At 32.8% G+C, this 15,271-nt stretch overlaps 1 long non-coding RNA gene across 2 annotated transcripts; it reads left to right on the forward strand.

The window, feature by feature from the left end:
* Window positions 1–1,454: 1,454 nt before the first annotated feature.
* LOC114387339 lies at window positions 1,455–10,280 on the forward strand. Of its 2 annotated transcripts, XR_003661295.1 has the most exons (9): window positions 1,455–1,716; window positions 1,918–2,090; window positions 2,735–2,770; window positions 2,881–5,354; window positions 7,178–7,267; window positions 8,508–8,811; window positions 8,897–9,114; window positions 9,210–9,472; window positions 9,553–10,280. It is a non-coding gene; the product is annotated as an uncharacterized LOC114387339 (long non-coding RNA). The 2 variants fall into 2 exon arrangements; XR_003661296.1 differs by lacking the exons at window positions 2,735–2,770; window positions 2,881–5,354.
* The last annotated feature ends 4,991 nt before the right edge of the window (window positions 10,281–15,271 follow it).

The raw sequence follows: 15,271 nt of genomic DNA on the forward strand, positions 1-15,271 counted from the left end.
GTCATAAAAAATTATTATAATTTCAGTTAAAAAAATGATAAGTGGTAACAAATATTACGATTTTTAATTCAGAAATCATAACATTTGTCATAACTTACCTCATTGTCAATAATAATTTAAAATTGACTCCAAATAAAAAAAATGAATTTTTTTTGTACCCGTTTGATAAAAGTATCGAATAAGTGAGATGTTGATAAATTGATCTTTGAAAAAATAAATAAAAATTAAATTTAATTTTTAAATATGTAAAAAAATAAGAAATTAGCCTTATAGATAATTTAAAAATAAATTAATTCTTAAAGTTTACAACTTAATATTAAATTAGTTTTTGAATTTTATAATATAATAATAAAATGATCTTATAAATTTAACGGTACAATTAATTTGCATACTTTGCACATTTATGAATTAATTTTTTATTTTTATCTTTTAAGAATAATTTATCACCCGCATAATTTTTTCACAAATGAATTTAATTATTTATCGTAAATAATTTTAGTGTATTGAATATGAATTTTTCTTAACAACATATAAATAACACCTTTAAAAAACCCCCATAACATTCTTCTCATAACATGCTAGTGGAATTTGTCCTATGTGATGTGACACTTAGTCAGCAGTCAGCACATGTGGACATCCTAAGCGTTCTTGAATTGGGGAAAGATGAATTTGGGTAACATGCGAATTTATCCCCAATAAATAAAGAATCGCCTAATGCAATGCCTATTTCTAAAGGAAAGTTTGTTAACAAAATGAATCATTAAACTCTCTTCTTATCAAAATAAGTATCTTATGATATTGTTAAGAAAAAGCAAATAAAATTATATTTAGTAAAATATTCAGTAAATTTTTAATTTTTTTATTAACTAAAAAAATCATTTTTTTGGTAAATAAGTTTATTTTAATAGTTTTTTTATTGTTTTCTAAAACATTACTTCAAGTAGTATTTTTTAAAATACTAATTTTTAATTTTTAGTTTTTTATATTTTATTTTATTTTAATCCTTTATATATTTATTAAATTTCTTAATTATTATTTTTAAATAAATTATGATTTTATGATTTTTTTTTATTTTATATTTTTCAAAAAACTTCAACAATTAATTTAATTGAACATTCGTAGTTAAATAAATTAACTTTTTAATTACCAGTTAATTTTTTAATTTTCAGTTAACTTTTCAATTAATTTTTTTGAAGATAACCTAAATAAATAAAAAAGAATAATGATTTAACAAAAGTAATCTTAATATTAATAAATATTGAAAAACTAAAGAATACTTACTCAGGGTATTAATGCAAAAAAAAAATTAATATTACTTAAAAAAATCAAATACAATACTCATTTTAAAACAATTTTTTTATAAGTGCGATATTTATTTTAAGGCAAAAGGAATAATATCTACAAATCTAGAAGCAACAAAATTGAAATTGAATTAGTGGTTTGCTAGAGCTGTACGTAATTTGGTCCACTCAGTAAAGACCTACTACGTTCAGTAACTGATTTGGGTGGAAATGGGCTGAACTAATTGGCAACCCCTTTCGAATTCCAGCTCCATGTTTTCTGCACAGAACCTTCACCACGTTGTGTTAGCACTTTCCCTGCAAAACTTTCGTGTTCTTTCAGAAGTTGAATCTCATGAGAATAAGGAAGGTCGGTACCTAGTTATGATCTATTGGCTCCCCAACTGTTTAAATAGAGACAACTCCCACAGATCAGGTATCCATCATTTCCCATGTTGTTAATTGATAATTGTCTTTTATTCTTACATTATGTAGTAGTTTAGGAATAATTATGTGATATCTTTTAGGCTTTTGATCTTTGTTTATGTCTATTTTTGTTGAGTTTTCATTAAAAGCTTTGTTTAGTTAGGATTTTTAGTTTATACCCTTTTATTCTTGATTTTTGGTTGTTTTCTAGAAACTTTATTAAAGTCTATAATTTTGGAGGGGTAAAAGAAACTTGTTGGAAACCTTCAGGAAGTGCACACCCTCTACAAAATTCACACCTCGTGCAAGTTCGAATGGGTTGAAACGTGAAATGCAAGAATGACACACCTTGAGCAGAACCCAAACCTTGTGCATTTGACACTTGTGAGATTTCCTTTTATTTTATTTTTATTCTATTTTGTTTTAAAACTCTATCTAACTCATAGCTTTAATCAGGGTAGTTCTTATCTTGTTTTAAAAAGAAAACATTGAACATAAGAAAAGAAAATTTTACATCTAGAGAAAAACACCCGAAGATGCATATGATGACTTTGGATGCAGAGAGACATTATTACAAAAAGTAGATTTAACATCACCAGATTAATATCGATTTTTAACAAAACTAATGTTAAGATAAACGTGGTGACATAATTGTAAATAATGTGTATTTGTTAACATCGTTTTTCTACAAAACCGATGTTAATGAACTAACATTAACATCGGTTCTTGAAAAATCGATGTTAACATTAATTCGTTAACATCGGTTTTTGAAGAATCGATGTTAACGTCTTTTAATTAACATCGATTTTTTATAAAACCGATGTTAACGTATGATAAGTTAACATCGATTTCTCTCAGAAAATCGATGTTAACGTTAACATCATTTGGTTAACATCGGTTTTGTATTGAAAACCGATGTTGGACTTATATTTTAAAATATTAGAACGCGAGCCCTACTTTGCTCGTGCTCTGTTCTTGTCCATCTAAGCTTCTTCTTCTTTGCGGCCATATCTATTTGTATCTGCAAGCTTATCAAGACCATGACACCTTGCCACCATACCTAGGTACACTTTTCACGACTCTTTCTTGTCTTTAACATGTTGTATTGAATACCATGGGTGAGTTTGGGGAACTCGTGCTCACTGCAAGGATCTTTGTTTGTTTCTGTTGCAAGGATTTGGTTTGTGAAACTCGTGCTCGCTGTAAGGATTTGGTTTGTGGAAGTCGTGGGCACTACTAGCTCTATTTAGGGCACTCACTTTGCAGTCTGTTTAGGGTGCTCACTCGTGCTCGCAAGGTCTCATTTTGAGTGAGGTCATTTAGATTGCTAGGTGTCCTTTGAATGCTTAATGGCTAGGTAGCTAGGTGTCTGTTGTAATGTGTATAACACTATGGCAAATGTAACAATGTTCTGGTTTTTGTTTTATTATTGTGTGTTCTGAGCTTTGAGGAGTCACTGTCTTGCACCATTTTTTAAAACAAGTTAATAAAAAATTGAATAGTACCCACATTGTTATTTATTCATGCTGAATTATTCATAAGTAGATATATTATATATATTAATGAAAACAGTACAAGTGGTACTAATTTACAAATAGCCTAGCATCAATGAGAGCAAACATATGGTTAGCTAATACAATATACAGAATAAGTATTAGAGAACCAAATATCTGGCTATTAGCTATGTAACCACCCACCAAGCTTCCTAGGCTCAATGGAGAGTTTGAGAAACTTGGACCTTAGCTTAAGTGGGTTCATGGGATTAATCCCTCATCAACTAGGAAACCTCTCAAACCTGCAACACCTTAATCTTGGATACAATTATGCTCTTCAGATAGATAACCTTAATTGGATATCAAGACTATCTTCCTTAGAGTACCTTGATTTGAGTGGTTCAGACCTTCATAAACAAGGTAACTAGCTTTAAGTAGTGAGTGCACTTCCATCTCTTTAAGAACTACACTTGGAGAGCTATTAAATTGATAACTTAGGACCACCAAAAGGAAAAACCAACTTCACACATCTCCAAGTCCTTGATCTTTCTAAATCTCAGTAATAATACCTTTACTTGTACAATTCCCTCACCATTTGCAAACTTGTCATCCTTGAGAACTTAAACCTGGCTCACATCCGACTAAATGGAACCATTCCTAAGAGTTTTGAGTTCCTAAAAAACATGTAGGTATTAAATCTTGGAGCTAATTCTTTGACTGGTGATATGCCTGTAACTCTTGGAACTATGTCAAATTTAGTGACGTTAGACCTTTCATCTAATTTGTTAGAAGGATCTATAAAAGAATCAAATTTTGTAAAACTTTTGAAATTAAAGGACCTATGTTTGTCTTGGACAAACTTGTTCCTCGGTGAATGATGCCACACTACCGCAGTGAAGGGGCACGCATGCACGCCACACTGTGCTAGCTAGCCTTTTAGTGAGATACTCTATGATTTTGGCATGGCAATTAATCAGTTTTGTTATTATTACATATGAGAGAGAGAGAGAGCCATATATATATAGACATTGATCTAAGTGTGAAGCATTTAAATGTGATAAGGCCAAAAGGTATCATTGGATAGAGCCACATAAGTTATTGCTGAGTGCAAATGAAAGTCGTCACCATATGATATATGGCATAATAATAGCACCGTGTTCGTGTTGAAAGTCCATTGCACCTAGAGACATATGATACCTTACCCATGACTCAGTGGACTTGTATCCAATATGCAGAGGCACATATCATCTTCATAAAGCTGTTAGTTTGACAAAATAGTAAGAAAAGCAGGGTCAAATTATGAGAAAACATGGATAAATTGTGTACCAATTACTAGAAAAGAGTAATGGCAAAAAATAAGTACAATGGTTGAAAATACATACATATTTGGATGGAAGAACTACAAAGAGCATGATTCACAATTTCAACTAGTTCTTGATGTCTAAGCATTAAAGTAGTAAAAGCTAAGGTAGTCTAGTCCTATAAAGTTACCATCATGCAAAACAACCAAGGAAGGGTTAAACCCATTATCCACCTCTGTAGACTATAGTATGTAGCCTTACCTTGCATTTGCAACCGGGTTAAATCCACAATTAAACCTTACCTCTAGGTCACATGTTGGCAAGGCTTCTTTTGCTCAAAGGTTCAAAGCATCAAGCCGACAATGGAAAAATCTAGTTTGACTGTGCAATGGTCAAAAAACTTTTGCTTGAGTGAGTACTTGTATTTTAAGCGTTTATATTTTTAATCTACAAAATTCCATCTCTAAATCCTTTTCATAATAGCTGTAAAATTTTCAAGTTCTTCAAGCAAGGTTTCAATTATTCCAATTCAATGATGACTGCCCAAAATATTCTTAACCGTACCATATAATACTATTAGTAAGAGGAATACAATTTTATGTATCTCATTCTTGTTTATGCCTTCTCTTTGGCATATAATTGTAGGCATTGAAAAGTGTTGAAGAAACTTTTCAATTGAAGAAACTATTATAAGACTTGAAAAGTTTCTTCAACAGTTGCATGTATAAAGCTCTAGTTCTAGAAAAGAGCATTTGAAAGCAGCTTGTTCTGACTTAGAGAAAATACGGAAACTTTGGAAATAAGCTGAATTCCTGGAGGCATCTTTTAGAGCAAAAGCTAATTCTCTGCAAGAGGTACACCTTCCAACCCTCACCAACCTCCTTGATCAATTCTTTGGAACAATGCATAATGGATATCTACCTTGAAACTATTTTATTTTCCATGACTGTCACTTGACAAAGGAGATTAAAATAAATAGAAAGAGGCACAAGTTTACGCTGCTAATCAAAAAGATTTGTTGGAGAACTAAGCAAAATCTGTATTACTTTTACAATGCTTTCATTCTTATTTGTTTGGTGCATTGATTTGCTTTGATCCTCTTTAGGCGTTTGTATACTATTCTCATTCTTTTAAAAGCTTCTACTGCATACTTATATATATACATGTATATGTGTAAAGCACATTCTTACGTTCTTTTGAATCCTAATTCCTAGCTAGTAGTGGTTGTAGTTTATGTACGTTGGGTTGCAGATGGGTAAACTATATTTTGTAAGTTGTATACCTCTGAAGTTCGAAGAACTAATTTTGGTTCTTCAAATCCAAATCGAGGCACTTCAGCTAGACATTCATTCATAGTTTTAACCATAACTTCCAATAGTTCAGATGCATTAGTACTGGATAGTGTTTGAATAAAATTCTGGTGACAATTGCTTTGACACTCCAACCTATATAAATAACATTATTGTTAAGTACAACTCAATCATGATCAATTGTAAGTATGAATAAAATTCAATATATAGCTGCCACAAATAGACCGATCAATCGTGCTCTCCAAAAAGGAAGTTATATTCACAAATTGATGTTGGCTAATAAGCATTAAGTATCACCTGAGCAAAAGTGTAAGAAAATATAATGAAAAGAGAACACCATAAATTTGACTGTGGCTCAATCTGAGTAAGCTATGATTATGCATATATAAGTATTTTTCAAAGAGCAAACAGGATAAGGTATATTATTTAAATTTATTATCTATAGTCGCAAAAGTTGTTAAATAGGTTGGATTGCATGCAAGTGGTAAACTTCCAGGAACCATAAACGTTACAATCCCTAAATCAATCAATTCATGCATAAATTAATAAGCCATCCAATAATTAGCCAATCACTTAAAAGAAATCACAAATCCTTGGTTTCTCACAAGAAACTAATAATAGTCTCATCGATGGAAGCATGCATCAAACATTATGTTTATGGTTCCATTTCACCCAACAAGACACTTTTGGGTGAAATGGAACATTTTTAAATAGAAAAATTATTTTGAAGAAGCAGTAACCTAATTGTTAGCCATCAATCTTCTTTTTATTTTTTTGTGAATAAAAGTTTAGGTGAGGTCTCAAGGAATCCCTATTTGAACTCATGTCCTTATAAAATGAGTCTAATCCTTACCAATTGGACTAACTTTTGTTGGCGTTAACCATTAGTCATCCGAAGATGCAGTAGCATTTTTTTTCCTTCAAGAACGTTTCTCCCTCCAAGAAATAAGTAAAAGCTTACTTTTCTTATCACTTGTCCCGCTTTTTCTTTCAGACAAAGGATAGCCATAATCATTGCCTCCAATCTCTCCCACAATAAATAAGGAGCTGCCAATAACTTTTTTGCAGCCTACAAGAATGAAATCCCATATGCCATTGGAAATATCTAGGAATTGTTTGTCTTACTATTTTAGACTTGATATACATGTGTTATCCTAGATTTTTGTTTTTAAATAAACACTAATAGAATACAAGTTATTATTTTTCAGGATAGAAAAGTTTAAGTTTCTAAAATAGATTTCTTTATGACAAAAGAGATGTTGCTCAACGATTGATATTTTAGGTAGTGTTTGATTTAATTCATCTTTGGTGAATTTGAGATTAAAATTTTAAAAATTGGTATGGATCTCACACCTCTATTCCTATAGGAAGAACAACCAAGTGGGCTTGCAACCCCAATTACATCGCCAACATCAGTAAAAGCCAAGCCACAGCCAGTCTCTGCTCCTTCAACAAAGGTAAGCCTTGTGTTAAACTTAAATGTAAATAAAAATATATAACCTGCAACCCTAGTTACACCGCCACCATCAGTAGAGTAATGATTGCAACCTTCACTCTTTTCTTCCATTGGCTACGTGCCAATTTAATTTGAACTGCTAGATTGCTACGAATGTAAAATTTGAACTGTGATACATGTTGTATCAATTAGCTATCATAAATTCAGATGTTGTGTATTTACTTATCTGCAGTTTTCATAATTGTCAGCTTTCTTTATAATAAAAGGGCATTGATTTTCTTACCTGGTAGTGGTACTGGATACTTTAGCTGATGATAGGAGCAGTTAATCTTTGGTTCAAAAGGGACGTTTGTTCCTGGAAATGATAGGTGCAATTAATCTTTGAAATGCTAGTTTATGACTTTTTCGTTGGGATTTTATTTTATTCTGTCTAAAGTAAACCATGAGGCCAAGCTACAATGAATTTTGTCTTGTTCCCCGCATTAATGTTGGTCTTTACAGACAATTTTGTTCAACTAATTTAGTCCACACATTTTGCTTGTAATTCAATCCAGACATCAATTTCCTCATAGGTTTGTGTTGTGGTTCTAATGTTACTTCCCAAGTGGACAGACTGAGGGGTAGATAAATGTCTTCCATCCATGTCTGAAATGGAGAACAGTGGAGTCACCCTAAGGGTTGAATCTCAACACTTCGCTAGTGTACATGATGACAATCCCCGTGTAGCTTCCATCCCTTACTTTGGTTTCATTGAAGAAATTTGGGAGCTTAACTATGTCAAATTTACTGTCTGTGTTTTCAAATGTAAATGGATTGACAAAAACACCGGTGTGCAGACAGATGATGTAGGATTTACGTTGGTAGATCTAAAGAAACTAGCTTACCAGAATGACCCTTTCATCATGGCAGAACAAGCTAAACAACTATTTTATGTTCAAGACCCTAGTGATGAAAGGTGGTCAGTAGTTCTACACGGGAAAACAATTGGTGTTAATGTTGAAAATGATGATTCATACATTGATACTTATGTTAGTCCTTTGTCTATATAAATGTCGCCTAACATCATCAGAGAAGAAGAAGCTGACGGCGTTCATGCTAATCGTAATGATCATAATGAAGGAGAATTAATTAACATTGTCTAATGTAATTTTCTTATTATGTATTTCATTTCAGTCCATTCATTTACATAACTTATTCAATTTTGTGATAATGTTAATTAACTAATGTTTTTTTCTTTACAGGCAAATGGCTACACCACCCAGCTCTCCTCCTCTTCCTCCTCCTACTGGTGCAGCATCATAGTCGCCATCCACCTTGAAGTGGACAAGAAAAGCCATATGGCTAAGATTATTGGCGACTAGACCAGTTGGGGCAAAGAGACCGCTGGTCCATGTTGATCCTGCGACCGAGAAGGCTGACGGTCCCCACAGAAAGAAGTTAATAACATATTTGGGGATCGCCGCTCGTGATAAGGTCGATGTCACATGCGAGAATTGGAAACAAGTCCCTGCTGCTCAGAAGGATTTGATATGGGAGGATATTCAAGTATTTTAGTTAAATCTTTCATTTTATTCATTGATAATAAAATTGTAATTTAGTAACAATAGAATGTAATTTTTTGTTTGTCAAGCTGAATTTGATGTCCCTGAAGCATCTGATCTGAGGACACAAAAGAAAATACTTCAGACTGTGAGGGAGCGGTGGAGACAATTCAAGTCTGATTTGACGTCGAAATGGGCACTTGCAGCCAACAAGGAAAGTGTTGACGACACTGTATGCGAAAAGTACAACATTAGCAAGGAGAAGTGGGCCCAATTTTGTCAGACCCACAAAGACCCTTTGTGGGAGGTAACTAATTTGTGACTTTCATTATTTTCAACTTTAAATTCACTTATTATAATACATTGTAATCATGAGTTTCATTAATGTTGAATTTTTGCAAGATGTGCGAAAAATGGCACAAGCCATCCAGAAGCAAAACACTACCCCTCACATGTTGTCTTGTGGGGGTTATCAATATTTAGAAAACAAGTTGATGGATGAAAAGAGAAAGAAAAAATTGGAGGAAGTTGCTAAATCCGGAATCACTGACACCATGATTGATCCTTCATCTCCCATCAAACGACATGTGAAATGGAAGATGGTCCGCACCAAGAAAACTGGGCAAATGACGTCTGAGGCAGCAAAGGAAATTGCTAACAAGATTGTAAGTGACTTTCAATTATTAATTGCAATTATTTATGTTTATTATGTGATTGAGTAAACCAATAAATGTGTTTTTTCCAGGATTCGTTGGAGGACCAGGCCTCATAGGGTTCCATTGTTGCCCATGGACGTCAGGATATACTGACTGCTGCCATTAGGCGACCAGAACACCCTGGTCGTATGGGTGCTGTTGGAGCTGGTGTCACGATCAAGCAATACTTTGGACCGTCTCCAAGGACCTCCCACACGTCTTCCTCCATGGCTCCCAAAGACCTAGAGCAGTTGACGCAACAAATCAGGGACCAACTGGAGGAGTCGATCATAGAAAAAGTGACTCTACAGCTAATCTTATCCTTCAGTCAGATGCAGTCCCAGTTTCAGTCGTAGATGCAACCACAGGGACTCGCACTGCCTCCTGAGCCTGAGGTTGGTCCTTCAGATGCTCGTGTCAGCATAAAGGAAAGTTTCATTGATCCCTCAGGGAATGATCTAAACACGGGTGACTCAGACAAATACGGGTTGTACATCAAAGAAAATCCTCCCCGCCCGGTTGCCCTGGGAAGAGTTTATAAGGGATCCACAACCGCTCACAACATTCCTTTGTTGCATGATCAAGTCAAGGTTGGTGTTGAGGAGGTTAGAGATGCAGATGCTCTCATTCTTGTACCCACTGAATACGTTAAGTTAGTGGGGGAGACACTTAACACATTCCTTGCTTGGCCGACACATCTTGTCAAGCGTTTATCAGAACAAGTATTCCAATGTCATTAAATGCTTCTTTTTCAATTAAAGTGTTCATTGTAATTAAATTATGTTAATTAAATATGTTAGATAAACAGGGAGATGTGGGACCGACAAAACCTGTAGATAGGTCAGATCATGATGTCGATGATCCCTTATATCTGATGACATTGACCATCCCACAACTTTTTCTGAAGCCATTGCAAGTTATGTGGGATGCTACCGTGTTCGGGATGTTTAATGAAGACTTCCCCTTGTACATAAAGCATGAAGATTTGTTTGAAATAGCATACAATGGTCAATGTCTCAGCATCTCTATTATATAGTTGTGGATTCTGTAAGTTAATTTACATTATTGTTAATTACCTAACTTATTGTTTTAAATTCATACATAATTTACTTTGTGTTAACAAGAATAGGCATATGACTAAGACAAGTATGAAAGCGGGGAATGCCGATGTGTATGGATTCCTCGAGCCACATTCCATCTAGAAATCTGGGCAATCACAATTTGAATAAAAAAAAGTTACATTAAGAATTGGATGCAAAATTCAAAACGGGATGTGTACCTAGAAGCCTATCTGAATGGGTAAGTTAAACTGAACAAATGAATTTAAATAATGTATAGTAGTATAATAACCTATATTGGTCTCCACTATAGTGCACATTGGCAAATGGTCGTCATTTTGCCTAAGGAAAATGTTGTCATCTGGTTTTGTTCATTGCATAATAGGCCAGACAACTACCTCAAATGAATAATTAACAGGTCGATATTGTTTTTCAATACATTTGCATTAGCATTAGCCGGGAACATCAATATTTTAATTGTATAATAAACATTCATGTTTGTATTCAACAATGCTTTCAAAGGCCTTGACGATACTCCACAAAGTAAATCCAAGGCTGGTGCTAGGTGGATTGTTGTTAAAGTAAGTGATTTAAACAATGTTTCTACTTATATTTTAGTACTGTGTAGACTAATTTTTACTTAACGTTGAATATCTAAATTTCATAATGTTTTTAGTGTAATAGACAAAAAGGAAGCACTGAGTGTGGGTATTATGTCATGTACTGGATGTCAACTATAATCTTAGGAAGTTTCAAGAATAATTGGGAAACAGTAATTGTTTAATTTAAACAAATTTCATTTTCTTATGATTGGTATTATATTATTAACTTATGTTTTATTATATTATGTAGTATTTTAATGATGCTAGACCATTGGAATCAAAGAAGGTGCTTCACATCCAGTTGGCAAAGTATTATTTGAAAGTTAAAAATGAAACATAGTTTATATTTTTTTCAATTCATGTCTCCTTAAAATTAAATATTCTTTTAATTCATAGTAATTAATAAATTTGTCATCAAATTTTTGGTAAAATCTTTTTCAAAACAGAATCAAAATTATATGTTGTGTGGTCTGCTTTTAAACTTTGCAGGTTAATTTTGGGGTTATTGAAAAAACATACAACATATAAAAAAATCCTAAAAAAGCAACATCAGTTTTTTAAAATAATCGATGTTAACTTAAAATAATAATATCGGTTTTCCAAAAAATTGATGTTGTTAATGGCAGTTAACATCGGTTTTTTAAAAAAACCGATGTTAACGTACACTAACAACATCAGTTTTTTAGAAAACCAATGTTAACGTACACTAACAACAATAATTTTTTAGAAAATCAATGTTAACATATACCAATAACAGTTTTTTAGAAAATCGATGTTAATTGCCAACGTTGATATGAACATATATAACTTTTTTTTTATAATTCTTATTATATAACATCGGTTATTTAAATAACCAATGTTGTAAATTTACGTTAACATTAGTTTTCAAAAACCGATGTTAACGATAATACTTTCAACGTCGATACTTTCAACATTGGTTAATAATCGATGTTAAAAGTCCTAAATAGTTGATGTTAAAAGCTTATTTTCTAGTAGTGTTGAGATTCATTCTCTATTGTTTCTCCATCAAGTGTTTCTTCTTCCATGGCTAGTAGCTATTTCTTCTCTCTTGTTGGGTTTAATGTAATTGGTTCTATTTTCATGTAATTTTTGCATTGTTTCTATTTCAATTAAATATTGTTATTATTCTTCTATGTTTAATGCTTGTTTCTTACCTGATCAACCGATTGTATGATTCTAAAATTCAATTGTAATTGAAAAATTCTATTGGATTGCAAACTGAAGAAGACAACCAGTAATTTTTATGCCTATGAATAGGGTAAAAAGGATTGGTCATCACTAAAATATTTTTTCCTAATGCATTACACTAATTTAAGGGATTGATAGTGTAATCAATGGACTTAGGTTCTTTTACTTAAGGGATTAAGGCTTAAATAATTTTGTGGGTTGATGATAACCAAATCTTAATTGAATAGAAATATGTAGTGGTTGGATGCTAGGAAGTCCAATGAAGTTATACCCCAACAATTTTTCCCATTGAAATTACTCCAATTTTCTATGTATACCAAGTGTTCGACAAAATTTCTCAACCAATTTTGTCTTACCTTTTTCTTTTGTTTTTATGCAATTGTCTTTAATTTTGGTGACTTAATTTCTTAATTCTCATAATCTATAATTTTACTCTTAATTACCTAATTATTGCCCAAGTCCATGTGGAGACAATACTTTACTTATCATTGTATTACTTGAGTGATTCGGTATTATTGCCTAAATCTCAACATTAATCTGCGACAAATCTAAAGGCACTACTTGAAAATAGGCTTTTTACATCGGTTATTAAGGACTTTGAACATTAGTTATTAATCGATGTTGAAACTACCGACGTTAAAGTATCAACGTTAACATCAGTTGTTTAAAAATCGATGTTATTTTAGCAAAAAACAACATCAACTTTTATAAAAACTGATGTTATTTTCTTCTCATCCTAAAAGCCGATGTTGTTGTTTTCTGACAATATCGAGTTTTCTTAAAACTGATGTTGTTTTTTGGGTTTTTTTTAATTACCAACCTGTAATTATTCATATCACAACTTATCTTTCAAAATTGAAAAAAAAAACACATAAAATAAGTCATGCACCAAAAGTTATTAACAAAATATATCATGCACCAAGAGTAGTTATAAACATTTATAAACAAAATATATCACAAATGCACTTTAATATACCACAAAAATAGTTATGCATTTACATATTGATGATAATAGAGTAGTAATGTACTTTAATTACAAATAAATCCAAAATAAAACAAAGTTAGAAGTTGCATCTGGGAACTCAAATATAATTTCAATTCCAACTTGCAAATTTTGTGATCACGCAAAATTCTTCCATTCATTTTCAATTTTTGCAGTCTTTCTATAATGATTATAAACTATCATACACTTCATAGTCCCTTCCAAAACTGCTGCATATCATGAAATTAACATGAAATTCATATTAGATATGTATATGATTTTAAAATTTGACATTCACATATGAATGCTTAACTACTCACAAAATTGCCGCAAGTCACTTTGTACTCAATCAGCAGGACTTTAAAAGTGTATGAATTAAGCACTTGGTGGTACAAGAAGTGTCATTTAGGATAAGCTTTTGATTCAGAGGTGCTTTTGAAGATGGTGAGGAGAAAAACACTTTGTCCATAGTGGGTCAAGGCCATCTGATGATTTTCAATGAGCCCATAAAACTCTCTAAGTTTTGTCTATCTAGCAAGTGGAGTTAGGCTCACCAGATCTTGATTATATGTGACAAAGTGCATGTTGCCACTAGAGTGTAGCAGATGTTAAGTAGGTTCTAGTTCATCCTTCCATCTTACAACAAATGACCTATTGACTTCACCGTAAGATTACATTTAACAAGTAATATAAACAAAAGTGTTATATATGTCATATTTATTTGAGAATAGTGTTGAAATTTCTAATGTGATCCATAACATGAACAATGTTTAGCATTTCCTCTACTTTTTTTATTAATCTTCATCATTGTGTTAGCCATTTCCTTCCAGCTATGTTGATCTTCATCCATTGTTTCTAAACTCTATTTACAATATAAACAAGACATTAAGTAGATTTTGTCAAACCATCTAAATCCACTATTTGATCCATACACAAGCTGACTATGCACCATGCTTATCTAGGAACCAGAACCATGAAAACAAACAATAATGAGGCCTACATCGTCGAAAACAACCAAAGCCAGAACCATGCAAACAAGCAAAACACCAATAAATCTGCAAAACAAACGGAATAGACAATGATTTCACTGAAAATTCCTTAGTGCTCTTGTTATGGAGGAACCAGAACCATGCAACATTTCCTCTCATATTTCCTTTGATATTTTATCATAACCAGAACTAGAAACATAATTGTATACATAACCCACAAGGTCACAACTATATACAAAAGGATGCACTGTCATTGCTTAAAAACACAAGTATAATTTAACTTCCATGTGCATAACCGCAAACCAAGCAAAAATAAAAACAAAAAACAACAACACTACCATAGCTTACGAACACAAGCTTCACCAGAGAATCACAAATTCACCTCATGAGGGTTTAGTAGCATTTAACACCATTATCAATTTTAGAGAGCACATTTTCAGACACAAAGCAAAGGTGTTGCTCAGATAGGTCTAACTTGGGGAGGAAGTCACAAGGGAATAGGTCATGAAACCAAATAGGGCTTCTTTGTTGCGAGGTATTGAGAAGATGAAACGACGTCGCAGAAGAACACGGGTGAGGTGGTGATGGCGTCGCAGCAGAACACATGGGATGGCAGTGAGTCAAAGTCGTGAGGGAGAGGATTGTCGCAAGGCCGAAGGGTAAGAGTGAGAGTAGAGTTGAAGCGCCAAAAACACGAAAAAATAATTTAAATAGGATAATATAACATTGATTTTCCCCAAAAATCGATGTTAATGTGACTTTGTTAACATCGATTTTTGAAAAAATCGATGTTAACGAAGTCACGTTAACATCGGTTTTTCAGTAACTGATGTTAACCAACTCATGTTAACATCGGTTTCTGAAAAACCGATATTAACAAACTCACGTTAACATCGGTTTTTCAGAGAACCGATGTTAACAAAGTCACG

Source organism: Glycine soja, chromosome 15 (genome assembly GCF_004193775.1).
Source record: "Glycine soja cultivar W05 chromosome 15, ASM419377v2, whole genome shotgun sequence".
Lineage (NCBI taxonomy): Eukaryota > Viridiplantae > Streptophyta > Magnoliopsida > Fabales > Fabaceae > Glycine > Glycine soja.